The sequence below is a fragment of the Pyrgilauda ruficollis genome, unplaced genomic scaffold, assembly GCF_017590135.1.
Source record: "Pyrgilauda ruficollis isolate IOZ18807 unplaced genomic scaffold, ASM1759013v1 scaffold85, whole genome shotgun sequence".
Lineage (NCBI taxonomy): Eukaryota > Metazoa > Chordata > Aves > Passeriformes > Passeridae > Pyrgilauda > Pyrgilauda ruficollis.
In genome coordinates this window covers 2,893,281-2,919,440 of record NW_024530488.1, presented here as the reverse complement: position 1 = coordinate 2,919,440, position 26,160 = coordinate 2,893,281, and the positions used below count along the sequence as shown (strand labels likewise).

Genomic DNA, 26,160 nt, shown 5'->3' with positions numbered 1-26,160 from the left:
GAAAGAAAAAAAAAAAAAAAAAAAAGGAAAAATAAAAAACCACCCAGCGGCTCCAACAGCAGAACCGAAAGGAAATGAATCGGTGTGTCGCAAGGGCGACAGCACCGGGCTCCAGACAGACAGGCAAGCCTCAGCACCTCGGGGACGAAAGTCGGCGAGAGCGGCGGCCGGAGGAAGCGGAACGCCGGTCTCGGCGGGCAGCGGCGCGCACGGAGCTGCGGGAGGAGCGCGGGCGGCGGTGACCCGGGAGCGGCGGAGTCACCGGCGGGGGGTGCGGGCGCTGCCCGGGGCACCCAGACCCCGCACCGCCCGCCCGCTCTCGCCCCCAGCTTTGTTCCCAAGTGGCTCTGGCGGGGCATTGCTCTTCCCGGCCGCCCCCCGCGGTAGGGCCACGGGGAGGGGGCGGGGAAAAAAAAAAAAAGTTAATAGAAACCTTTGGAAAATCCGGGCTTGGCTACGTGGTGCGGGTTGGGCTCCCCCCGCCCCCCCCCCTTTTTAATGCAAACACGAATACAAAAGCTGCGGGCTCTAAAGAGCAGATGAAAGCAATGAACGGAGTTTCTGGAAAAGATTCATTAGTGGGAATTAATGCTGCGAGGAGCTCCGAGGCGATACCATTAAAGTCAGTCCCCACACTTTGTCAGTTTTACACCGCACGCTATGGTCGGGGCCTTTTTTTTTTCTTGTTGGGGTAAATGGGGGAGGTGCTCTTCGCCTTCCTTTCGCCCCCTCTGCGATCGCCAAACCCGGGATCCGACAGACATCGCGGAAATGAGAGGGAGGAAGGGAGGAAGGAGGAAGGGGAAAAAAAAAATAAAAAAAAAAAACCAACAAACAAACCACCCAACATACACACATCGAGAAAGAAAAGAGGAACGTGAACGCTCCGCAGCCCTCGCCCCCGGACTCGCTCCGCGAACATCAAATGCATGCCTCATATGCTGCGCAGAGCCGCCCCACTTGGCCCTGCCTTCACAAAGCAGCCTCCGCTGCCTCCCCGCCTGGCCGTCCCCCTCCGGCTGCCCCATTGATGGCAAGCCCCGAGCCTCCCTCTGGCTCGCTCTCCCAACTCCAAACTACATTTTCGGGCTGACTAAACTTCCGTGTCACTCCGGACCTCACGCCAGCACAGCTCCACGCACGGGAAAGCCCCGGGCCGCCTGTCCCACGTGCGCCGCGGCGCCCGCCCCGCCGGGGCGGAGGGACAGGGGGGAGCAGCGCCTCGGGCTCTCCCGGCGGGGAGAAGGCAGCCGGCAGCGGGCTCTCCCGGCGGGAACAAGGGAGCCGGCAGCGGGCTCTCCCTGCCGCTCACCTGCCCGCGGCCGCCGGACCGCGCGTTGCTCTGGGCGGGGAGCGCGGAGCCCGGCCCGCCCGGCGCGGGAGCTCTCCCCGCTCCGCGAACCGGCAGCGCCGCTCCTTGCTCGCCCCGTCCCGCGGGAGCCCCCGTAACGCCGCTGCTCCGGCGCCTTCCCAATCACAAAGTGCGAGACGACGGGAACACCGCCACCACTCCCCACACGGGCGCACCGGAGCCGACAACGCGATCGGGTGCTTCCCCCTGCCTCCGCTGCCCCAAACAGGCATCTTCACAAGCAACTGCCTCCAAACTTCCCCTCGACACCGCAGCCCCGGAGGCGCTCTCCTAGACCCTCCTGCCCCCGCCGCCGCCTGCCTGCCACTCCCGCCCGAGCCCCGCTGCCCCGCGCCGTAACTTTCCGCCACGCCGCCGCTCTGCCTTTCCCGCGGCCGGCCGCGGGGAGCCCCGCAACCGCCCCGTCACCGCGGGACTCGGCGGCGGCGCTTCCGCACGGGAGCTGTTCGCGGAGCGCAACACTGACCTTCCTGCCGCGCCGCGGGGCTGTGGCGTGCGCGGTCCGAGACTCGGGTCCCCACACCGTCGGCTGGCCCTGCTGCTCTCCCTGAAGGGCAGCCCCGTCGGGGGTGGGAAGAAGAGGCGAGAAAAGTTTCACGATCCGACTCCCCCTCTCCGTGGGTGCGTGTGTCGCGGCTTGCCCCAGCGCGGGCGAGTCGGGGAAGGGGCGCGGAAAGACCAGGGAGCTGCGGGGCGCGGGGAGCGGGAGCGTGACCGCCCTCTGCGCCGACGGGGCAGGTGCCCGCGGGAAGGGCTTTGCTCCTCGGCTCGACTGGGCTCAGCAGCGGGAGTGGGAGCGGCAGCCCGCGATGCTCATTCCGGCTGCCGGCTCTGGTTTGGCAGCGCCATGTTGCTGGCTTGCTCCGGGCGAAGTTCCTGCGCTGGCGAGCGCGGCGCTCCCCACATCTCGCCCGCGCCGCCGTCTCCCGTGCCCTGGCCGCCGCGGCTTTGTGTGTGTGTGGCTGGGGATTTAATTCTCCTCCTCCTCCTCTTCTCCTCCTCTCTCTCTCTCTTTTTCTTCCTCTCCCCCCCCCTCCCCTCTATAGTCCGCCGGGAAAGCCGCTCTTCCTCACCTTGCCGCTGGGAGACCGGGCTCCGTCTGCTGCACGCTGCGCTCCCCTCGCATCCCCCCTCCCTCTCTCCCTCCTCCTCCTCCTCCTCCTCCTCCTCCTCCAGCCGTCGCCTCCCCTCCCTTCCCCTCCCCCCGGGCAGGCGCTGCACCGAGGGAGCCGCCGCCAGCAGCAGCAGCGGCAGCAGCGCCGCCACCGCTTTTTCCCTTAGCAAGTTTCCCCCTCCCCTGGCTGCGTTTCCCTGCTCAGGCAGGGCTCGCCCGGCCGCTCGCCCGCTCCCCCCCTTGCCCTGACTAATTGATTTGCCCCCCCTCGCCGCGCCGCCAGCCCCTCGCCCCGCTCGCTCCCCCCGGCTGGCACAGGTCGCTGCCAAGCTGCGGCGCCCCGGGGGGGGACTCCGCGCTCCCCGGCAGGCAGGAGGGGAAAGCCGCCCCCCCCCGCCCCGCCGATACTCCCCTCTCTCGCTACCCAGAAGGCCAGTGGAGAACCGCAATTACCATAAAGCTCCGTTCACTCCGCTCCGCCAAGCTGTCAAAACCCCGGCGGCGGCGGCGCTGCCAGACATCGCTGCGAGCCTCCGCGGCGGGTCGCGCCGCGCTGCCACCCCCCGCCACCCCGCTCGCCCCCGGCCTCTCCGCCGGGCGCTCCCGGACCCCCCCACCCCGCTTCCCCCGTGATCCCAGCGGCGCCTGGAATACCCCCGGCGATGCAACCAGCGCCCACAGTCACACCCGCCGGCTGCGGGTTTCCCCCGTCGCGCAAAGGCATCCCCGCTCCCCCAGGACCTGCCGAGGGCTCGCAGCCGTCGTAACCCCCCGCAGGGGTCACACTACGACCGGACCCTTTCGGCGGCAGCCTCTCACACTCGCCGAGGGGGGTGTGTCGCCCCCCGACGCCAGGGCTCCTCTCTGGGTCCCACCCGCCGCCCCCAACTTCGCGTGGTCCGCGGCTCGGCCGCGCTGATTTCCGCGCTTCCCCCCGTCCGCCTCTCCGAGCTCTGAATCGGGATGGGAAAAAAAGCCACTCGTTTGTCAACGTCTGCATTGCGGGGGGCGGGGGGGCCGAGGGGGACCTTATTAAAGCGCGTTTTCGCCTGATCCGGCTTTGGCAGCCCTTAACGCGCTTTTTACCCGGTGTGAGCAGTGTGGCAACCCGGGGTGGGGTCACGACTGAAGCGCCGTTTCCCTCGCTGGCATTTCTAGGGCTGCTTTAAGATTTCTGCCCGGATCGTGGAGCCCTTTAATCTCCGGGTTGGTAGTTATCGGCTGCATCTATTTACTTTGGCAAGGCAACTTTTGGCTCAGCGAGCTCGACTCGTAAATTTCACGTTCATAACGCCCATCCCCGCTGATACTCCCAGGTTTGGTCTCGCAGAGCCCGCGGCGTGGAAGCTCCCGGGGCGGCCCCGGCCTCAGGGCCAGGCGGGCTCTCGGCCCCTCTGCTCCCCCGCACCTCCCGGCGCCTTCCCGGGGAAGCGGGAGTTCTGCCACCTCAGCGCCGCCGGCGCCGCATCGAGCCCTTCTCGCCGCCGCTCCGTGTGGGAGCGACTGCCAGCCAAACGCCAGGCGATTAACGCGGACAGTTTGCCCCAGGGGGGATTTTTAATCGCTTCGTTCAGGACCCTTCGCATAAAGGCTGAAGAGACGCTATGAGCTGCAAAAGCTTCCCTCACCGAGGGCGCCGGAGCAGCAAGCTCCGGGAATTCAACGGCGGAGCAGGACGGCCGGGGCTGCCTGCCTGCTCTGCGCCGCTGCTTAGCTCTGAAGGTGGAAAAATGAGAGTTCTCCGAAGTTGTCCCTACTAAAGCTCCCACCCTGCCAAATCCAGAAGCGTTTAATAGAGAAGATATACTACGTCTGGGGGGAAAAAAGAAAAAATAAGTGGGGTCGCCCAATGCACAGAAAAAGGACAGAGAGTTCAGAGAAAAGCACACACACACCACACATACACATACGTAGCCGGGTCATGGCCAGAGGGTTGGCATTTCATGAAACTGCCATCACGGGCTGTGGAGTTTCACTGCGTCTCTTAAAAAAACTCGCCCGTCTCAAAGCAGAAGTGAAATATCCACAATCTGAAACCCGAAACGGCAGCCGCACCGCTCAGCTTCCTCGCAGGGGAGCTCTGGAAGCCGCCGAGTATGGGGAACGGGCAGCGGTCCCACCGTGCGGGCCGGTGGGGAGCACTGCCCCGAGTAGCAGCCGGGTTTGATCCTGGTGCGGCGGGCCACGCATCTGAAAAGGCTCCCACACGTTTTTTTAATCTCCAATAACAAGCAGAAGGACACCTGGCCTATTACGCTGTAAAGCTATTTTTTATAAAGATGTTTTAGGGCTAGACATTAAAAGTTATTAGATTGAACACACGTGAGTTACAGGCACACAGCTGGAGGGGAGGCCTCTGTTGGATTTTTTTTTTTTCCTTTTCCTAGGAAAACCTCATTAAAATTGCTTCTTTCTATATGAAAGCAGAACTAGCGCGTTTCCTGGCGAGGTGGCCGCAGCTTCCCGGCTTCATTGATCTGGGCTTTGTCTCTCCCCACAGGTCTGGATCTGCGGTGCCAGCGGCCCGCACTTGCATCACAAAAGTCGCCCCCTTCCCTTCCCCCTGGCTGCGAAGTCCGCATCACAACTGTGTGCCTACAGCGTGGGGCTGGATGCTTGGGGCAGGGGTGGTTGGGGTTTTTTTTTGTTTATCGCTAATGACTTAAAAGTTATCTCGGGGTAAACTTGCTCCGCTTTTATTTTTAACCGTAAACTTTCTTTGTGAACGCAGCTTCCTTCGTGGCGGGGAGGAACAGACCCACGCTTGTTCGCCTCTGTGCCTTTTTTGTTCCCTGGGTCCCCGAGCTTTGCAGCGGGAGGCTGGCGGCTCCCGGCGAAGACATTGGGGCTTCAGTTCGCTCCTCCCGCGGCCTGCCCCGGCCGGCTGCGCGCCCCGCCGCCTTCCCCAGCGCGGCTCCGGCGGGCACCGCCGAGCTAACCCCGGAAAATTCAAAGCATGCTCTTGCCTTGCGGATTACAGGGCGGCCTCCCCCCCTCCCACACGCCCCGGAGGGAGCTGACCCCCGGGTCAGGCCGCTGCACACTGCTCTCTCCCCGGGAGGGGAGGGGGGCTCCGCTCTGTCGCTGCTGTTGCGGCCGCCGAGAAGCGGGGCGAGGATGCGCTCGCAAAAACGGCTGCTCCGATAATGCTAAGTACTTAACCTCCTCGTAAAGACAAATCCATTGTTAATGGCAGAATAGGCTTCTCGCAGGAGGCTTCCAAGTGGGATGGCTTTATGCCGGCTCTCATTTACCTCCAGCGCCGCCTCTAATTGGAAGCTTCCCCGCGCCCCGGCCCGCGCACCTCAGAAAGTTGAGGGTTAAAACGCAGGAGTGGCGAGGCCGGGCCCTGGCCCTTCCACGGCCCGCTCCCCTGCTCACCAAACGGCAACCGGAGCACGCGAGTTCTTCGGGCACGGGAAATGAGACAGAGGGGAGATGGGCGCTGCGGAGGTAAAATGAATTAATGCGAGCGAGGTGCTCAGACAGCCTGGTGATGAGTGCTAGGAAAAGCCTATAAATAACAGATCACTGTCCTAAGCTCTGAATTGCCCTGGTTGAGTGTGTCTTAAATCAGACCTTTATCATTGGTTATTGTAAGGCTGTTTTTAATGGAAGTGTAGAAATCTGAATAACAAAACAAGACAAGCCTCAATTGGCGTTATACAGGGTCTGCAGCGCTTTCAGACCTGACACGGCGTCAGCATATTGTAACACCGCCATGCAAACTCCCCGTGCAATCAAAAAGGGTTTTGCATAGTACAAGTACTATAATTTTACTTCGTAGTTCAGGGCTACTCCGTTGACAGGAGATCCATAATTTTCTTTCCAGAAGAGCCCGAAACGCGCTCGGTTCACGGACTAAGCGGCGCTATCTTTCTTACAAAGGCGAATGACAAATCGCTCCGGTTGCGTTTGCTTCGCTCCGCACCCCTTCCCCGCTCCACGGAACAGCGGAGATGCCCACGATCGTCCGGTCCCCGCTCGGCGCCCGGAGGGGACAGCCCGGCAGGGACAAGCAGAGAAACACTCGCTGTGCTCTATCGGCCTGCCCCCAGCCGGGGCGCTCGGCCTGCCGCGCCGCGGCCGGGGGAAGCTCTCGCCGGGCCCGGGCAGAGCTCAGAGCTCGCAGCGTCGAGCCCACCGGGGTTCGGTGCGCGGCCCGGGCCCCGCTCTGGGGAAGGGGGGCGGCAGCCCATCTGCAAGAGGAGGGCAGGCTGGCTGCGAGCTGCCCCCTCCACCTCTCCCACTTGCATACCACGGCCATTTTGTCTGCTTGCGGCGCGCCCGTGTGCGTGTCCCCCGCCCCCGCCCTGTCCCCTCGGGCTGCTGCGGGAGCTGCCCCGGGCGCAGGGGCCGGGCCGTGCCGGCGCTGGGGCCGGCGGGGCAGGCGGAGGTGAAAGGCGGGCTGCCCCGGCCGCTCCTGAGAGCGGAGAGATGCAGCCGCTAGGCAAGGCCCTGCAGGGGAGGGGGCGTGCGCCGCACAAGTCTGGAGAGGAGTAAAAATAGCGCCGGCGAGGTTGTGGCTCTCCTCGCCTCCCCCCGTCCCAGCGGGGGGCAGCGGTGGGGCTCGGCGGGAGGGCGGCGTGCCGGGCTCAGGGGGCGAACAGGAACGGGAGCCAGACAAAACCCCGGCCCGGCGGAAAGCGACGCGGACGAGCTTGAGCCTTTGCCTTTGAAGGCGATGCGCGGGAGCTGGAGGCTACAACCCCTTTTCGCGGTGGGGGTCCCTGAGCCCCGGGAGGCGCGGACTGCGGCCGGTCCCCGTCCCTCGGCGGCCTGGGGAGGAGCGGTAGCGAGCGATGACTTGGCGGAGGAACAGAAGCCACCATGCTCCCGAGTTTAAACATAATACGGCGGCCGGGGGAACCGCCATGGTTTGAAGGTGTGTTTGTGCAGACTACAGCTTGTATGTTAATAATTGGATACAGTCGATGAATCACCTCCGTCCTCCTTCTGGTTTTGTTTTTGTGTTGTGTTTTGTTTCGAAGGGGGTGGGGAGAGAAAGCGAGGAGACGGTGGCTCGGCGCTGAATACCAATTCCGAGCCCGGGTTCATAAACACTGGGGTTATTCACTCCGCCCCAGAGGTGACAGCGGAGGCCTCCGCCGCCCTCCGCGCCCGCGCCCCGCGGCGCGGCCCCGGGCTGCCGAGCGGGATTTGCGCCCCGGCTGGAAGCCCGGCAGCGGCGGGTAGCTCGTTGGGGTGCATACATATGAAATGAGAGCCTGCAACATCAAAGCAGCAGCAGAGCGAAGGCAGGGAGGGGCTCTCGGCGCGTACATGTGTGTACCTTTCCAGAGAAAAGCCCCTAATTTTTAAAATCGGACACCCCCCACTCCCGCCCCTTCACTCGCATGGCAGACACGCGGAGAGATTCTTTAGTCCTGTACTTAACACTTCACAGTGTTTTTAGCAATTAAGGCGAGAGGGGGGTGGGTATAAAGATAAGCCACTTTTTCGCCCTGCAAGTGTGAAAGATAAGATAACAGTAAGCTGGGGCAAAACGTCTGCTTACAACCTCCCCCCAGCGATTCTGATCGGTCACCTCTTATCTCGGAAAATGTTCATTTCGAAAACAGCTTCAAAAATCCAAGGAAAAATAAAAGTATTTTCCGTTCACAAGTGCCATTTAAAACCCCGTCCTCACTTCATCTCTCTACAACGCCGTTCCCCCGCGCCCCCCCCCCCCCCCCCCCCGCCATCACGGTACCCAAACAAGGGCAGCAGCCGCTTCATGGAGCGCCTCTCGGAAGCCAAATCACGCAGGTAATCAGAGGACCGAAACCTGTCAGGCGCCGAGATTAGTGGCTCCCCGCCGCTCCCCGGCCGTGCCCGCTCGCCGTCCCCGTCGCAGGCGGGGGACCCGACCCCTCGCTGCCGGTAGAGCGGGCAGAGATCTGCGCTGGAAAAGCTCCACGGGCTGCGGGGCTGAGGCAAAGCGAGAGCCGGGCAGCCTTGCCCGGTTCGTTTCCCCGCAGCACCCCCGACGGCGACACTCCCCCAGCGCGGCCTGTCCCCAGCCGAGCTGCAGGATCCGCTGTGGGCGGGCCGTGCTCGGCGTCGAGTCGGTTCTGACTCCGAGCCTCTCGGCTGCCCCCGCGCCCCGCTGCCCGGCAGGCACAGACGGAGGCCGTGTGCGGGCAGGGTGCCGGTGCATACGGCGGGGGCCCTGCCCTCTGCGGCACCGGGCAAGGCCCCGCCGCGCCCGCCCCGAGGCCCGCGGCAGGATGCGGACGCTGTTCCGCCCCGGCCTGGCGCGCCTGCCACGGCCGCGGCCGGGGTTACGCGCTGCTTCCCAGTTCCCGAGGGCCTCCCCCTGGGCCCGGAGTTTCCCCCTCCCGTCCTTGAGCCGTCGCCACTTGCGATAAATCGAGATGTCCCGACCCCTTCCCGAGGGCAATGAGCGGCAGCTCCGCATCCTCGCTGCCCTGGGAAATCTCCACGCGAGGCAGCGAGGTGTGTGTGGAGTAGGAGTGCGTGCGTCCCCTTGTCCCCCGGCAAACACAAATCGAGGGCACCGCACGGGAAACGTGATAGCAGCGACCCCGCGCTGCCCCTGCGTGCTCAGGGCCGGAGCGGAGAGCCAAGACGGTGGGGGGGCTTTCCCAGGCTCGCCACACCCCCGATCTCCTCCTGCCCCCGTTCTCAGAAACCCGTCGGTGCCGTGCTCTCGAAGTGAGTGGGTCAGCAGCTGATGACAAGGGGAAAAAAGAAGAGAGCGAGAGAGCGAGCGAGCGAAAAAAAACTCCCTCCCAAACCCTAGCCTGGCGCGATTACTCATCCCCAGAGTTCCCCTAAGTCAGAGAAACTTGGCGAAGTCCCAAGGTCGAGCCGTTAACACGGTCTGAGGCTCCCCGGGCACCTTCCGCCGCCGGGCCGGGGCCGAGGGGGCCGGGGCTGAGGGGGCCGGGAGGCCAAGGCCATCGGGGAATGTGCGTCCCCATCCTCGGCGCTATTCGCGCTCGAGTTATTGTGGAGCGTTTTATCTTCACAGTCACATCGGCAGCTAACGAAGCTCGGCGGCTGCAGCCCACACGACTTTGGTTCTCTGCATTTATCCTTCAATAAAAGCCGATTCCTTTATTAGAAACAGGAGACGTGTCTCCTACCGCCCCTATCAAATCCCAACTGGCAAGGCGCAGCCGACACCTCCCCCTCAGCCCCCCCTGCCCGAGAGAGGCAGGCGGCACCACCCCATGGCCCACGTCCCCTTCCCGCCGGACCCCCCACCGCGAGCATCCCGCACTCCCCCGCTTCAGTCCCCCCCCCCAGGAACAGGGGCAGCCCTCGTCCCATTCCAGCGGGGCGGCCAACGCCCCCTCCCCGTGATCCCTCCCGAGCAGGAGCAGCCGAGGCCAGCCGGCCCCTCCCGCCCCAAACAGCCCGCGCCGGCACGGGCAGCCGCCACCCCTCCCCTGCCAAATCAATCGCCCCCACCAGGCGCACCCACACGACTTTCGTTCCCCTGCATTTATCGTTCAATAAAAGTCGTTTCCTTTATTAGAAACAGAGGAGACGCTTCTCCCTCCCACCGCCCTCACCTCATGCCCCCTCCGCGGGCGCAGCCGGCGGCCCCCCTACCACGTCGCCCCCCGCCGACCGCCCCACCCCCCCTCGCTTCCACCACCACCGCCCCCTAAAAATAACAATAACAGTAATAACAATAATAACAGCCGCCGTCCCCAGCAGTCGCGGCAGTCAGCACCCCCTCCACCGGGCTCAGCCCCCCTCCCCTTTCCTCTCAAATCCCCCATCGCTAGGCGCAGCCAACCACCCCCCCGCCCGCCCGCCTTTCCCCAGGCGCAGCCAACGACCCATCAAATCCCCTGGCCAGGCACGGCTCGGCCCCCGCCCGCCTCGCAGCCCCCCCGGGCACCGAGCAGGTCTGCGCGGCGGATGCTTGTGTGCGACTCCGATTGGAGCTGACGCTCCACCGCTACCGGGCGGGGAATGTTTCCCCGGGCGCCGCCGGGAGAGCCGGTGCTCGGAGGATGCCAGCCCGCTTTGCCGTGCCGTGCCGTGCCCCGCCGTGCTGTGCCGTGCCCCTCCTCCGCGGCGCGGAGCGCCCAGCGGAGATCTCCCCGCTGAGGAGGGGCCGGGAGGGAGCGCACTCTGTATCGCATTAAATTAATCGCTCGGCTCCGGAGGAGGCAGGTGATTCTGCCAAACACAATGAGGGGTTTGAGCGCTGCGGAATAAAGCGCTGTTCATGGGGCCGTGGGCGGCGGTGCCCAGCTCCACCGCGGGATCGCGGGCTCCCGGGGCGATCTCGGCGCTGCTCCCCGCCGCCGGCCCCAGTGCGGGGAGCTCCGGCTCGGCGCACCCCACCCTCGCCCTCGGGATGGATAAAGGGAGGGCGTGGGGGGGAAACGAGCAGCCGCCCTGGCAGGGGGGAGCAACAGCCCCTGGGGACGGGAAACGGGGGATAAAGGGGACTGTAGCCAGCTTTCCCCACACCCCCCCCAGCCCCCGCTGTGCGTCCCATCGGGGGCGGCCCTTTGCGATGGGGGGGGGCGAGAATCAGCCTCCCGGGAGGAAGAAGGGGCCGAGTGCCGGGAACCGCGCAGCTCGCCGTGCAGGGCGCCGGGGAGCGCGGGGCCCCTGGGCGGCCTCCGGGCGGACGGTGCGGGGCGGGCGGCGCTGCCAGGGTTCAGGCGGTGGCAGGCGTTGTTTTCCTCGGAGAGCGGAGGAGGAGGAGGAAATCTCCGGGTTTTTAATGAGGGGGTGCAGAAGGGCTGAGCGCTGGGATTACACGGCACGGAGACAGAGCTGCGGGCTGTGTGTGCGCGCAGGGCTGCTAGTCTCCGCCCGTCTGCCTGCTAATCGCACGTTTTCCGCTGTTAAAAAGAAACCGAGACACTGTGGCCGAGCCCAGCGCTGTCTCTGTGACTGTGACATGAAAAGATGGCGCTCTCTCCCCTCCCCCAGCCTCCCTCTCGGTTTACACTTCCTCCCCAACAGCTTTTGCCTTCCAGTTTTTTAAAGCCCTCTTTGCTCCTTCCTTCCCCCCCTCTCCCCCGGCCGGATACCACCAGCTTCCCAGCCGGTCGGTGGGTCCCTCTGTTACGACGATTTTTTTTTCCCTTTTTTCTTTACCTCGCTATTTTCGCCTCTCCCTTTTCTCGGAAACCTCGATCTCTTTATGTCTCGCTCTTTTGTGAACTTCAGCGGCAGTTTGCAGGAGGCGGGGGGGAGGGGGGGAAGGAAAAGAGGGGAGGGGGTTATCCCGTCGCTTCTGCCCCCCATCCATGTCCTCCCTCTCCCCAGGGGCAGCGGGGGCAGGAAAGCGAGGCGGATCTGGGTGCGTGGATGTCGGGGCGGGCAGCAGGGAGGCTCTGGGAGGTGCCTGCCCGCGCCGGCGACCTGGTCGCGCTGTGGTTGACCTGGTCGCCACGGGAGCGCTGGCCGTGGGGGCGAGCCGCGCTGCAGCGATGCAGCGGCAGGCAGCTCCGTCCGAGGAGTTTACCTGTCTAGAAACCTGCGCGCACCAAGGTGGTCCCGGCTCCCGGAGAGGGTCCACGGAACTGGCCGCGGGCCCGCTCCGAGGCAGGAGGGCTACTCTGCCGCCTTCCACATCACTTCTTGCGTTCATCACCAGACCGCTCTAAGTGCTAAGTTTTTTTTTTTTCCTCTTTTTTTTTTTTTTTTTCCCCTAAGCCTGCAAATTAAATTCAGCGCCGCTCTCCTATTTTAGTGTCTGTTATGTTAATTGCACTTAGCGCTGGGGCGCTGCTCGCCAGGGATGTATGAAGGCCTCGGAGATTAACCGCAGACTCTTTCTCGGACTTTTCTGAGGCAGCAGCAAGTTCCGAGGGACTAACAGGGAGTCTTCAAGATCCCATGTGCTTTCGGGGCGTGCCGCTGCTGGCCGGCACCTCTAAACTCGGGGCCAGCGACTCTGGGCTGGCAGGTCAGGCTGCCAGCAGATCCCTGTGCACCCGCAGATCTATTTGCGTAAGGATTTGCATTGCGGGACGACAGGTATTTTTCCTCCCTGTGGATGGTAAAAATGCAAAATTAGCGTGACTGTTTCCAGGCAGAGAAGCCACGACTACGTGATCTCGCTGAACCTGTCGGTTGTGCTCTCTGGAGCAGCAGGGAAACCGGACACCTTTATCAGTGACCCCCGAAGCCGTTCTCCCGGGCGTTCGCTGTATTTATCGCCATCTAACCCTAGGCAGCCCGCGAGGGCCGTGTCACGGCCCCTGCTCTGCCCGGGAATGTCCGTGCGGCTGGCTGTGCCCCGCAGTGTTACCCAGCCACTCCGGGAAGGAGCAGGCATGTGCAGCCTTCCCCGGCATGTCCCTTCTCCGGCGTCTACTTCATCTATTCGTTATCAGGGGACGGCGTGTGGAGTGACTGAGCCTAATAAGTTGTCCACTTGTTCATTTCAGGAGCATTGATTTCTGGTTCCAAGGCACTCTGTTCTAGCTCTGGCTACAGCTGCGGGGCATTTCGCAGCTGGTCCTTCGCCTAGACAAATATCAGCGAGAATGTGAGCGTTATTAGCCACATAAATAAATCATTAACGTGCACACAAATGTTATTTTAGCATAACTTCCAGGGAGAAAATATCCCGGCGGGGCAAGGCGGCCAGGCGTGCTACGTTGGACCGGCCCCGTCGCGGGCTGCCCGGCAGCGGCGGCCGGGGGTCGGCGCCCCCCGGCACGGAGAGGCACCGCTCTCCGGCTCCCGATTGAACATTAACAGGGCCGGCCGGCGTGCCACGGCCGCAGGGCCTTGCTTGCAGACCTTTGTCTGCTCTCCCGAGGCCGGGCGGTGACGCCGAGCGCTTTACTCCCCAAACGCGACGGCACTAATGAGATTACCGGCCGGCTGGCCGCGGCTGGGGCCGGCAAGCGCCGAGCCGGGGGAGAGCACAGCCCGGCCCGGCCCCTGCGCCTCGTTAGGGCAGGAACTACGTTCGCTTGTGGCCTCCCGCGAAGCGCCGCCGGCTCCCCCCGTGCCCCGGCGGCGGCGAGCGGGGAGCGGCAGCCGCCGCCGCCCGGGCCGCGCTCGCCCTGCCCCGCGGAATCCCGCGGGTGCCAGTAAAGCCCTGCCTGGGAGCCCTGCCAAGGCGGTCTCGCTTTGATATTCCGCGCCACGGCCGCTCCTCCGCTTGCTCCTAATCACGCAAATGCGAGCTTGCCCCGGCACTCTCCGTAATAAACACTGAGCGCGTTTCGCTGGGCGCCCAAAGTAAATACTGTATCGGGGAAGCGGGGCTGCGCTGGGAAGCTGAGATCTTCCACTTTTTCGCACTTAGCAACAGACTGAGGCGTCGTGCGCGCCCTCCCCGAGCCAGGCTCGGTGTGATTTACTTTCTGGTTGCAATGCAGATATACACTTGTCAGTTCAAGGGCAGGACAGAAACTGTGCAAGCGGAGTCTTGTGAACGGAAATCTCCCATTTACGAGGTTCTGCTCCAGCACCAAAAGCCACCCTCCAGCACCTTTGTTCTGCATGCAGCTGCTTTTACACACACACACACACACACACACACACCCCTCCGCCCTCCACCCAGCCACATCACCATCCAACCCTTCTTCCCGCGTCTCGCTCCTCAGATGGATTCTCAGTTTTTTCCCGACTGACCCTGGGGGAGGCAGTGGGGGGGAGCAAGGGGGAGGGAGGCCGGGAGAGGTTGATGATGAATGACAAGGCAAATGATAAGAGCCGAAGCGACAGCAAAAGCAAACAGAAGTGGTCTCTCGCAGGGCCCAGAACCGTCCGCGGCCACGAGAGTTGTGCCTGTGCCATGAAGGCAGGGTTGGCCTCCGCAGGCAGCCCGGCTTCTCCGGGGCGAGATAAACACATTTCGGTCACGTGGCGAGCCTATACGGTGCCATGCTCCTATTTGCCTTCCCCGCTCGCTTTTCGCTTCTCACAATAACATGCCATCCGCCAGCCAGCTCCGAGGCTAACCTCACCTCCCTGGCGCCCGGCCAGCCCGCCCCGGCCCGGCCGTGCAGAGAGAAGCCGCGACTCCCGTGGGGAGGTTGCAGCCCGTCCTGGGGCTGGCAGCTGCCCAAGCCAGAGCTGGGGAGGCGTCCGGCTGCATCCCGGTTTGGGGCTGGAACGGGAGCTGGCTGCACGGGGGCGAGAGCAGGGGCCAGGACTGGCCACATCCCCAGGACAGGGCTCAGGAAGAGCGCGGTGTCCCCGCAGGGTGGAGTTTCGCCCGGGGCCCGCAGGTGCGGGGCGTATGCGGGTGGTGCTGACTTCAGAGCGGGGGGAACCCCCGCATCTCCTTCAGGATCGTCCGGGCGTAGAACGGACTCCCAAGAGAGGTGGGGGGAACGGGGCACCCGCGGCGAGACGCCAGCCTAGCTGTTTTAAAATGGCTGAAAAGGGTGTCCCCGGGCATCCCCCTCCCGATAGCCGCAGCGGCGAACCCCGTCGCCCCGAGCAGCGCGGGCGCCGGCGGCGGCCCCGGTTGGTTCCGGGAACAATGAGCCACCGCGGGCGCGCCCGGTGCCTCCCCGCTGCCGGGGCCGGCCGGGGGCAGCGCCGCGGGGCCGGGGGAGGCGTTCGGGGGGAACGGGAGGCTGGAACCGGCCAAGTGCCCCCCCTCCCCCGCCCGGAGGAACGAGCGTGCCGTTTAATCCCTTTATCCCCGCTCGCTGGTGGCGGTGCGAGCCTCCGGGCCGGGAGCCACCCGACAGCCACCGGGGAGGCAGCGTGCTGGCTCGGCACCGCAGATGTCGCCGGGTGGGAGCAGGGAGCCGATCCCCAGCGGCAGCACCTCCAGCACGGCAGCGGCCCCCGGGGACCCGGGCACCGCCTGACCGCTCACCGGAGGGTTCGCAGCCTCCGGGGCCCCCGAGGGTTCCCTGCCGTCGGGCACCGCTGCCATGCCCCAGCACCCCGCTCGGGGCCCGGCCACCTCCGTATCTCGTTCCTGGGGCAGGCCTCTCTTCTGTCCCCCCGGGAGCACGGTCTGCAACCTCCCCTCTGTCCGGGGCTCCCGGGCGAGCGAGGAGCAGCCCCCGGTGAGGTGCCCAGGTTGCAGCCCGTGCTCCGAAATCCGGCAATTATGCAAATGCCCGGGACGCTCTCCCCTTTGATCTGAACTTCCTCGGAATGATCCCTTCTCATTACGGGGCATGAAAATGCCTCTCGGACGTGTAAAGTGAGCTACAGAGCTCCTTTCATTCCCTTTTGTTACCCGCACCGGGCTCGTCTCTCCAGCCCCGCATTCCCCAAGCGCCGGGAAAGAGGACGGAAAGGGGCTCCCGGGGGAGGTGGCGGGACGTGGGAGCAGCCCGGGCCGCCGGTTGTCATGGCGAGGCCAAGCGTCTTCCCAAGTTATGTGCGACTAATGGGTTTGTGCCCCGCTCGGCTCCGGGTTCACCTTTCCCCCCGCTGCTCGGCTCCCCGCCCGCGCCCCGGGAGGCAGCGGCGGCGGCCCCCGCCCCGCCGAGCCCCGTCCCTCTGACTCACTGCCTGCACGGCGAGCGCCGCGGGGTTAGGGGCGGAGGGAGGCGGCTGAGGACTCCCATCGACGGCAGTGCAGTCCTCGAGCGACTTTAAACTCCATCTTCTGCTGCGCTCCTCACCGCCTCTTGTTTCAGTTCTGATAACTGAGGCTAACGAGGCACTGGATGTATCAGAGGTTTAGAATGTCTACGCAACCGTGGATATGGTTTTCAATACTCCCAGGAGCCATGGCTGGGATTTTCTGTTATCTTATTTTCTCTCTTCTATTTTTTTTTTCTTTTTTTTTTTTCCCCTTTGAAAGGATATTGAGAAAGTTTACGCTGTCTTGAAAACGACTCCTCTGTAAGAAAAACATTCTGACCATTTGCTGGAGGCCATTTTATGAAACCTCAAGGAGGTTAATAGCTTGCATAATTTCAGGAATACCAGGTCTCTCCTTAATACCTTCTTCTCATTCTCTGCCATTTACTCAGACAAACCGGGAGATCTGGAGGCCAAGCACTCCCGAGGCAGACAATGGATTCCTACCTGAATCCTCCTGTCTGAGGGGCCTGCACCAGAAAATGGGTGGACTTCTTCCCTGCTCTGTTCATACACAGTGCTGAGGGAAAACCTGCAATGTATCTGTGAGACTAAGGGATGCACATGGAAGAAGACACGGTGTAAGGAGCCCACCCTAAGTATGGAGGTTGCCTTTTCCATTTTGCTGGAATTTGCTACTTGATCTAGAGAAGAACTGGTAGATGTGGCATGAATGAAATTGTGCTGCTGCAAAACAAAGCTGAGCAAAAGGGAGAAGGAGAATTATTTGAACTGTTTCTAAAATGTTGTCATGTTTGTTAACAGCTGCTTAACTCCAGTGTCTAACAAGCTCTTGGAAAATAAGTTTATTAATAAAAAAAAAGAAAAAGGCAATGCCCCTGCTTGCTTACAATTAAATGATGACAGCTTATAATGCATTCCTTTGAGACCTCCAGTAATATCAGGACTCAGGGGACTGGAAATACCTAATTCATAGGTTTTTTAAACCAAGAATGGACTGTTATGATCAGCTGATCTGACCTGCCACAGATCATGGGCCAGTGAATTTCAGCCAGACGTTCTTGTATCAGACCCATAAATTCTGCCTGAGCTTTTAACTTGACATCCAATCTTGCTCTGAAGACTTTTAAGTAACAGGAAAAACCACTGCTTGCCTCAGTTGTTCCAGTGGTTATGTCCCCTCACTGTTTTTTTTTTTTTTTTTGTTTTTTTTTTTTTTTTTTTTTAAAGTACCTATTTCTGCTCAGAATTCATAGAGCTTCGTTTTCCAACATAGGATCTCATTATGCCTTTGTCTGCCACATTAAAGAGATCTTGACTATCAGAAATCTCCCCATAGAGACACTTAGGGCACTTAAAGACTATGATCAAACCAAGTCATAGCCTCCTCTTGGATAAATTAATAGATGGGATTTCTTTAGTCTTTTGCAATAAGATGCGATTCCCAGACCTTGAATCACTCTTCCAGCTCTCTTCTGATCCCATATTAATTTGCCAATGCACTTTTAACATGCAAACACCACAACAGAGCCGGACACAACATTGCAGCCACAGCCTCATTCATGTCGGAAGCACTAATGGCATAATTAAGTTTACTTCTTTAAAACCCTATGCAGATTACTTTTATAGATAGCTTCAGCAATACTGACTTTATTAAAACCCCATTTAAAAAGTCACCTGTCTTCATGCAGACTAGTGTTGTTCATCAAAATCACAGTGCTGAGCATAGCTTGACCAAAGTGCAGAGCTAGCTTCGTTTTTCTGGCTGGGGCTTTTTCAGTGCTCCATCAGCCCTGGCCTTCAGTAGGGCTTCATATTTTTTTCTTTTGTCTGTAAGAAGCAACTGCTGCATATTCTCACAATGGCACTGGCCCTGGATGTACAGCAATAGAGAAGCATGGGCAGAGCTTCACTACACCATTCCCTGTTTTCCCTGTTCCTCTTTTGAGGTACCAAAGCCCTCATTAAGTTGCTCCAAGACTCAGGGTAGTTCAGTCCTTTCAGTGCCCCAGTGATGGGGCTCAGTTTTGGGACACTCCTCCCCAGGTAGCTCACAGGGAGATTCATGAAGGCTTTTTCAACCATGTCAAAGGGTCTGCTTTCACACCTCAGCCCATTGCCCATCCACCTTCTCATGAGCATCTGTTCCAAAAGATGGACATGGAGCATGGTAAGACTGGGAGTGACATTGCATCAGGTGCTGCAAGCCCGGACTCTCTTCTGCACGAGAGGTGGCCTGGTTGGAGCCAAAATGCCCTGGATTATTTGGGTGAGACAGGCTCCCAAAAGCCACAGCAGTAGTTGGGATTGCATTGTGCTGGGCTCTGTACAGGATGGAATATTCTGACCCAACGATCTCTTTTCATATTATTTGTATCCTCAAAAGTAGAATATCATGTAGGATAGACACATTCTAGGAAATGGCTGAGCCCCAGATTCATACACTATCTCTGTGCTTCCTAGCAGGAGGCACACCTGAGCAATACGCCTTTATTTATTTTCCTCCCAAATTATAGGTCTTTTTTCATGGTTCTGATTGGAGATACAGGTTGGTCACACATTAGACCAAAGGTGCTTTTCCTACCAAGGCAATCAGACTGGCATCTTCTAGCTCCCTTGGTTTGCCAGGCTGTCCTTTCTGAGATCTGTGCCCTAGCAGAGGTTGTGGCACATGTTTATGCTCATGCTGGGCCTGCACCATGGTCACCTCCCAGTGGGAAAGCAGCTGTGACCTGCCCAGGAAAGCTGGTCCCCGTGTAGGAATGATTCTCCATTGGCACAGAGCTGCTCAAGGCACTTGAATGCCACTTATTCTGCCACTACCTCTGGGAATGGTGGCAGAGCAGAAAGCCAGTGTAACTACACTTTTTGTGCTGAGGTGATCTGTGATGAAGTTCACATTACATCAGAGAATGTAGAGGCTGCTACTGCAATACCTGCCAAGGCCCAGCCTGCATAAACCCACACAAAGACAGGGACAGCTCAGGAACAAGGGTTAAGTTTCTTCTATGATTATGCCCCATCTCACATTTTGCACTGTGCAGTTGCACCACATCTGCCCCTTTAATCATAAATTATCCATGAGCTTAAATTATTTTTCCCGTGACACATAGCACAGCCTTCAAATCCTACTAGTAGCAGCCTTCCCTTCGTTTATATTTTCCACGTGCCCTCGTTTTACTGTGAGTCAGACACACTTGCCCTCTCTTCCTATGACTTACACTTTCCTACCTCAGAGGACACATATATCAGAAGACACATCTGATGGCCCAGTTTATGGATATCCTCTGATACAATGTGCATTACTCCTTTCCAGAACCACTGCTAGATAGCCATCGGGTTCAAATCAACCTCTCCATTAGACCCATCTATGAAAAAGGGAGCACAGAGAAGTCACCTTTGTTATAACAAAACACCCTCGCTCTTAATTCTAGTAAGCAGCACACTATCCTCACTCGCTGTACAAAAATGCAGTTTATAATTTTAAAAAGCAATAATCATTCAAACCATCGGAGCTGCAGCTTTGAGGCACTGCGTACTGCAGGATGGGATTGCTTCTCTTCTGCCTAATTTACCTGCAAGCACATGTCACCCAGCCACTCTTGACAACCTGCACTTGCTTCTTGCCAGGCTGCTGCAGCCAACAGTATTTGGGTCTGAGTGACTCTTTTGGGGTCTGCTCCCCTCCAACTCTCTTAGGGGTTTGCCAGTGGTTTTCATGGAGAGCAGAACGAGGCTGTGTGTGTAAAAACCAATGTTGACATTTTCTTGTTTAAATATCATACATCAGAGGGGGGTCACGGGAGCCAAGGCCACCAGAAAGGGTTCCCCCACAAGCTATTATTTCCTTTTAAAAGCACCAGGGACCCAGCAGTCTCAGCTGGGCCTCACACCCGTTTGTCTGCCCTTCTCTGTGAGCTGGCTGACTGCTGCCAGTGCCACTTAGCAAATACAGATGTTCAGGTCTTTTTCTTTCACCACGGGCCTCACTTATCCCTGTGCAGAGGTCTGCTACTAAATGAATGCATCGTTTAAGCCCTGTTTTCAAGGCCATGCAAAATACACACCCCATCCACGCTCACCTCACTATTTGCTTGCAAAAATCTACAGCGCTTTCCTATCAAATTTGAAACAAATGGTATTCAAACTTATTTTAAAAATTAATTGAACCAATACATCAACAACTTTCATGTTTTCAGAGCCTGTATGGCCCTCGCCTGGGAAATTAGAACTGCAGGAGGGTAATTTTGCATTTAAATCAATGGAGCTCTCTTTCCTGACAAGGCTGTCTTCACACTAAACCAAGCAGCTCTACCAGGGTTCCAAAGAAGGGAGACCATCAGGTGTCCTGCACCCATGGCACACCTGATCTCCCTGCCAGGAGAGTTTCCTGGGAAGCTGTGGAAGCTCACATCAGCACCATAAGGGGCAATGCTGCTGTGGGATCCTTCTGCACCCTGCACCCTTGTTCCTCTCTCTTCCCGTTCATCCAAGCAACACCTCACCTGCTGTGCCTTATTCCTTGCATCTTCCCCCATTCCTGATGTGGGAGTGTCATGCTGAGAGTGAGCAGACTGTCAGGGTGATATCAGATGCTGAGCTAGGAAAAAGTGTGTTTGGGGATCACTCAGAAGAAGGAGCAGAGAAAGTGATGGAAGACATGCCCTTTCCCAGGGAGGGAATGGCTGCAGGATTTATCTTTTTATCTAACCCCCTGAACAGATTTGCTGCCAAAAGAAAGATAATCCACATTATGTGGAAACACAATTACATTCACATGAGCACACACACACAAACACACACTGTTCCCTTCTAACCACAGGACACAGACTTTGGGAGTGGTGGCCTTGGTCAGACATGGCAAAGGAGCCCATGACTAAGTCCAGGAGCTCACCTGCCTCCCTGTACCGCCAGCACAGCACTCGTGGTCATCTGCCTCTATAGAATTTACAGCTTTTCTTCTATTTTTAGGGCAGGCAGGAGCAATCTGTCTTCTGTGTCTACAGAGTGTGCAGCACCCTAAAGTTCCTGGCACATAACACAACATTTGTGAACCTGGAAAGATAAAATGCTACTCACAGGTAGCATCTGTCCATCCCCCTATTTATCTCTGTGTGTCCTGAACCTTACCCAGTCCAAAACCTCTCCTTACTGTGTTATATTTTGATAATAGGAACAGTATATTAGATGATGCAAGGCAGAGTCTACTCTAAAGAAAAAAAATAAAACAAAAAACCAGGCAGCATAAACAGAGTTTCTAAGAATATGAAGGCATCATTTAGGTGGTCATGTAGTGATCTTTAAGAACTTTCAATGACAGGACTTTTGAAATTGTTTTTCCCCTTCTCACAAGTGTTGTGAAGGTGGTGAGATGTCAAAACAGTGAAAAAGAGAGACAAGACGACAAACTGTAACTGGGAGAGCATCAAAGCTGTAAGCCTGGCTGCAAGAAGGCCTGCAGGCTGGTGGGGACTGGGTGCCTGCAGCCTGCTACTTCTTGCAGAATTCAGACAGGCAGCAAAGGGCTGAGGTTGGAAGGAGGGCCTGTTGTGCACCTGTGTTCCAAACTGAAGAAGCTTTCATACTTTTTGGTGTACAAGCCAACTGCTCCAAGCCACTGGGGTTTGCCCACTCTAAAATGTGGGCAAACCCCATTTAAAATGCCTTTGGAGCTGGTGTTCCAAACTGAAGAAGCTTTCATACTTTTTGGTGTACAAGCCAACTGCTCCAAGCCACTGGGGTTTGCCCATTCTGCTTTAGTAATGTTCTCCACTGCTTTGCTTCTGAGGCTTAGCCATCACCATGTAACAGCAGTTCCAAGGGGATTTTAAAATGCCTTTGGAGCTTCAAGGGGACAGCAGTGGGAAGACTGTCAGAACCACCTTGGCCTGAGATGCTGGGACTTAGATCCATCCAGGCATTAATTCAGTGAAAGCCAGACAGGATCAGGCTGAAAGTGGCATCATGTGCTGTTGGGAGCAAATCCACATAGTTTCAAGTACACACAAACCATTTTCTGTGGGACCTTAGAGTCCTGTACAAGAGCACTCAAGGGACCAGGTGACTTTAAGCATGGTGCATTTCAGCTGCATAACCAAGGCTTAACACTGTGACCACAGCCCTCCCTGAGGCAGGGATGACTGCAAAGGCCAAGCCAACAAGTTGGAAAGGATTGTTTTCCTTTTTCATTGTTCCTGTCTGGTTTTCCAGCTTCTTGATTCAAGCATACTGCTTGAAAAGGGATGTATGTTACCATCATGACACAAGCCTGTGTTTTCTCTCCCTTCTAAAATGCTGGATGTACCTAGTCAGAGAGCAGCTCTGTGCAGAACCTACGGGGAGATAGAGAGACCCTGGGGCCATTTTTGCCTACTGCTCTTCAGGTTGCTCAAAAGTTTCAGTCATGCCTTCAGACAGTGAACAGCAAGGCTCAGGGCTAGAAAGAGTGGTGGTATATAATACCTGTGCAATATCTCCCCTCACAAGGCAGGGACCAATCAACTACACCCAAACCCCATCAGGCCCCTGGGAAATGAGTTTTAGTGCTGATTTGCCACAAACCTTGTCCCAAATGCAGAAGAAGGACCTTGTCTCAAGCCAGCCTGAAAGAGTTGTATTGACACACTCAATACATATGTATCTGCTGCTGTCTCATTCTTGCACTCTTCTTTCAGATGCTTCCTTGCCGTGGGAGAGGGTATCCCCAAGCCCTCATTCTCATGTACCTACAGGACTGCTTCCTAACCACAGTTAATATTCAGTTTTCCCCGGACAAGGGTTACTCTGACATCTACACACACACAGAGGGATCTCTCTGAATGCCATATGCATCATCTTTTGCTCTCCTGCTCCCAGGCAGACCAGGGCTCAGCCTGCCCAGGCATGTGCCACACCACACCTCTTCCCCCTGGTCTGCCCAGAGTCCGTCCCCATTTCCTGCACCTTCCACTGTGCCAACACCAGCCACTTCTGGAGGACCAGAGCAGCTGCTCTGGTGCAGCAAGGGCACATGAATCATTTACCTCCCAGCCAGTGCTCTGTGCTGTGCTCCAGCAGGAGCAGCACAGCGCTCTTGCTCCTGCTCCTTAAGCGGTGCCCAGAGGTACAGGGCAGGTTATAGATTTTTGTCTCTCTCTGACTTTTGGGCTCAGCAGCAGTACCTCTGCCTGTGGGGCTTGCCCCTTCTCTTCCTCTGCCATGCCTGATGCATTAAATCTTCCTCCATAGGCCAGGGGTGGAGGGGAGCAGAGGGACAAGGCAGAGGTCCGTGGGATGGGAATCGCTCCAGGGTGCTGGTGACGAGTATGAAGGCAGCTGGTCAGCTCTGCGAGCACAAGGCAGTCGGGAGCAGGGGGGCGCGGGCTGGGAGGTGTCACTTGCGTGACCTGGGGCCGGGGCCATCACCGAGCCGGGGCACGAACCGCCCTGGCCGGCTCCCGTCGGGCTCCCGGGGGGCAGTGGCACAGCTCTGACACCACTCCCAGCCCCACGCCGTGGAGCACATCCTCCTCGGGGAGCCGGGCACGTCTCACCAGGACTTCTCTCTGCCTCGCTAGCTTAGCCCGGGGAACACCCGGAGGAGACCTGTCCCGCTGCTGCCGTCCCCTGCCCCAGCCCCGACGGCACTGCCCCTTCCTGCCCTGCCTGCCTCACCCAGGGTGCTGCTGGCCCCGGGCAGTTTTCTGGGCTGAAGAACGTAGACTGCACCAGCCCGAGCCAAAACCCCGGGCGTGCGAGTCACCCCTGTCCTGGGAAGAGCCTTCCATATCCTGGCTGCCTGGGGGTAGCAGGGAGCTCCAGAAAATACCAAGTGCGTGCTTGGACTGCATCAAAGGTATTTATTTTGATTGTCCCTTGGCTATAACTTTCATCGTTCGCCTTTGTTTTATAGCTGCTCAAGTTTACTTGCAGAATTAAGACAGATTTGGGGGGGAGGGGGAGGAAGGGGGTAGGAAGCCTTTGTTCTCCGGAGTGTGCTTGTCTTACTTTTGCATCATGTGGCCCGAGCGGCACACACACACATCCCCCCCGCCCCGACCGTATTTACTCTATCTCGAGTGAGTCCTTTGAAGGAGAGGGCAGAGCCGTCGTTAACCCCCTGCGTGCCTGCTGGGCCCTCCGCCGGCAGAGCCCGCCTGTGGCGGGGACGCAGCCGGTGCTGAAGCCCAGAGCCACGGTTTTCTCTTTGACGGACGGCATCAGTCGTATGTTTGTCCCCCCCGAAAAAGCCCACAGCGGCCATCCCGTGGCGGTCTCCGCTGCAGCAGCACGCGCGGGCAGCCAGCGGCGGTGGGCCTCTCGGAGAGAGCCCGGGGATACCCCTTGATCACTAGCAGACCGGGCTGCTTACACGAGGCTGGAGATGCCTACAAACTCGAAACAGCTGCCGGGCTTTGCTCTGGCCTGACTGCTAAAATACGCCGATCTCCTTTTAATCTGTTTCATATTCACAAATTAAGCACTTAGCCTAGGTAATAAATCATGAGGCAGTTTACGAGGCTAGCAGGAGACAAACAAGTGGAAAGGGAAAACAATCGCCTAAAAGTAGATCCCGTATAACTGAAAATATAACTCGGAAATGTAACAAATGTAACTCGGAAAACCTACTCCGCGCTCCCCGGGGCGGCGGCAGCGCCCCGCGGTCCCGGCAGAGCCCCGCGGCTGGCGGGGGGCCCGCACCGGCACCGGCCGAGCCCGCACTTGTCGGCACAGCAGGGCTCCGGTCGCACCCCGGACTCCGGCCTTTGTCTCCCCGGGTACCGGCCGCCCACACCGGCTCCGCCTGGGAGAGACTCTCCCGCGGCAGTCGGCCTGGAAATAATGACTCGAGCTGGCGATAACCTCGTCTTGCACACACGCACACCGGCTGGTCTCTGGCTGGGGCGGGGGGGAGGAAAGTGGTGATGGAAAATAATAAAGTGCGGGCTCGCCTGGCGCCGAGCCGCTCGCAGGCGCCCGCGTACGATGTGGCACTGCCCGGTGTCCCCGGGAAAGGCAGCCCCAGGGTGCCAGGGGCTCCGGAGCGCAGGCTCCCGGCCGCCGGGCGCAGGGGAGGGCAGCAGCTGGAAAGTAGCGCCTTGGCTCCCGGAGTTGTCCCCTGCTCCTCTTTCCGGGATGCCCGGTGGAGGGGGCACCGCGGCTGGCGAGGGACATACGCCCCCCCAAGCCCCCGCGTGGGGACACTGTCACGGTCACCACCCGTGGGTGTTGCAGGGAGAGGGAACGGGGCTCCGGAGGGCAGATCCCAGCCCCAGCCCCTCGGTTCCTGCGGCGGGAAAGGGGAACCGGGAGGCGGGCGAGCCTGCAGAAGTGCCGGCCGGGCGCTGGCAGCGGGGCACCGAGGCACGGCTGGCCGCGGCGGCAGCCCGGGACTCCCCGGCGCTTTGCCCAGAGTCTCTTCCCGGGAGAGCCGCCAGCCACTCCGGGGCACGAAGCCGAAGTCCCCAAGACAAAAGATCCGACGCCAAGACCCCTCCTGGCGAAGTCGCAGCGTGCCGAAAGTATTTCACCAGGGAGTTTTCCCCCTCCCCCGGCGGAGCTCCGCGCCGGGCCGAGCGGGGCCGCAGCCGGCTGCGGGAGGGGGAGCGAGCAGGGGAGGGCGGCAGGGCTGCTGTGTGGGGGACGGTCGGGAACATCCCCCGGGAGAGGTGAGGGGGGAGTGGAGCCGTGATTTAAAGGAACTCCCGCGAAAGGGAGCGACACAGACCTGCGACCGTCCACCGAATCCAATCTGCCGAGCTGTGGGTGCGAAGAGGCGCTGTCAGGGGCTATTTATCTCTCGCCGGAGCGGCGGCTCCGGTCCCCGCATCGCCCGCCGGTAACAATGGCAGCGGCCGGCGGCTTTCCACGCGCCTGGGCGGCGGAATGGATGGCGGAAGATGCCGCCGCGCTCCGCTCACACGGGCTCGTTCATGCATCCCTCTTGGCCAGAGCCTCTCGCTACTGCCGCTCAGCCGAGAGCTCCGGTCCGCTCCCCCACCCCCCCTGCTCCTCCACCCACCCCTCACAGCCCGCCCTTCCCCAATTTTCCATTTTCAGGACTTTGGCACGGAGCCAGACGTGTCAGGAGGGGATGAAACTTGACACAGAGATCTCAACCCGGAGCGATTTCCTCCTCCCCCCCCCACCATTCCCACCTCCCCCATCCCCGTCCCCAGCCCCTAAGTTAACTTGAAGATAGTTTGGCCAT

The 26,160-nt window shown here is 59.5% G+C and overlaps 1 protein-coding gene across 8 annotated transcripts in view; it reads right to left on the bottom strand.

Moving 5' to 3' along the window:
- BCOR (BCL6 corepressor) overlaps window positions 1-25,823 on the bottom strand; it is an 82,120-nt gene extending 56,297 nt beyond the window's left edge. For 3 of the 8 annotated variants that reach the window (XM_041487870.1, XM_041487868.1, XM_041487871.1), the window contains exon 1: window positions 1,839-2,515. The gene's annotated coding sequence lies outside the window, so the exon portion shown is untranslated. Of the gene's footprint in view, window positions 1-1,838; window positions 2,522-25,677 lie in introns of those variants that run through there. The other 5 variants (XM_041487862.1, XM_041487869.1, XM_041487863.1 and 2 more) reach the window with 4 other exon arrangements.
- Window positions 25,824-26,160: the final 337 nt, after the last annotated feature.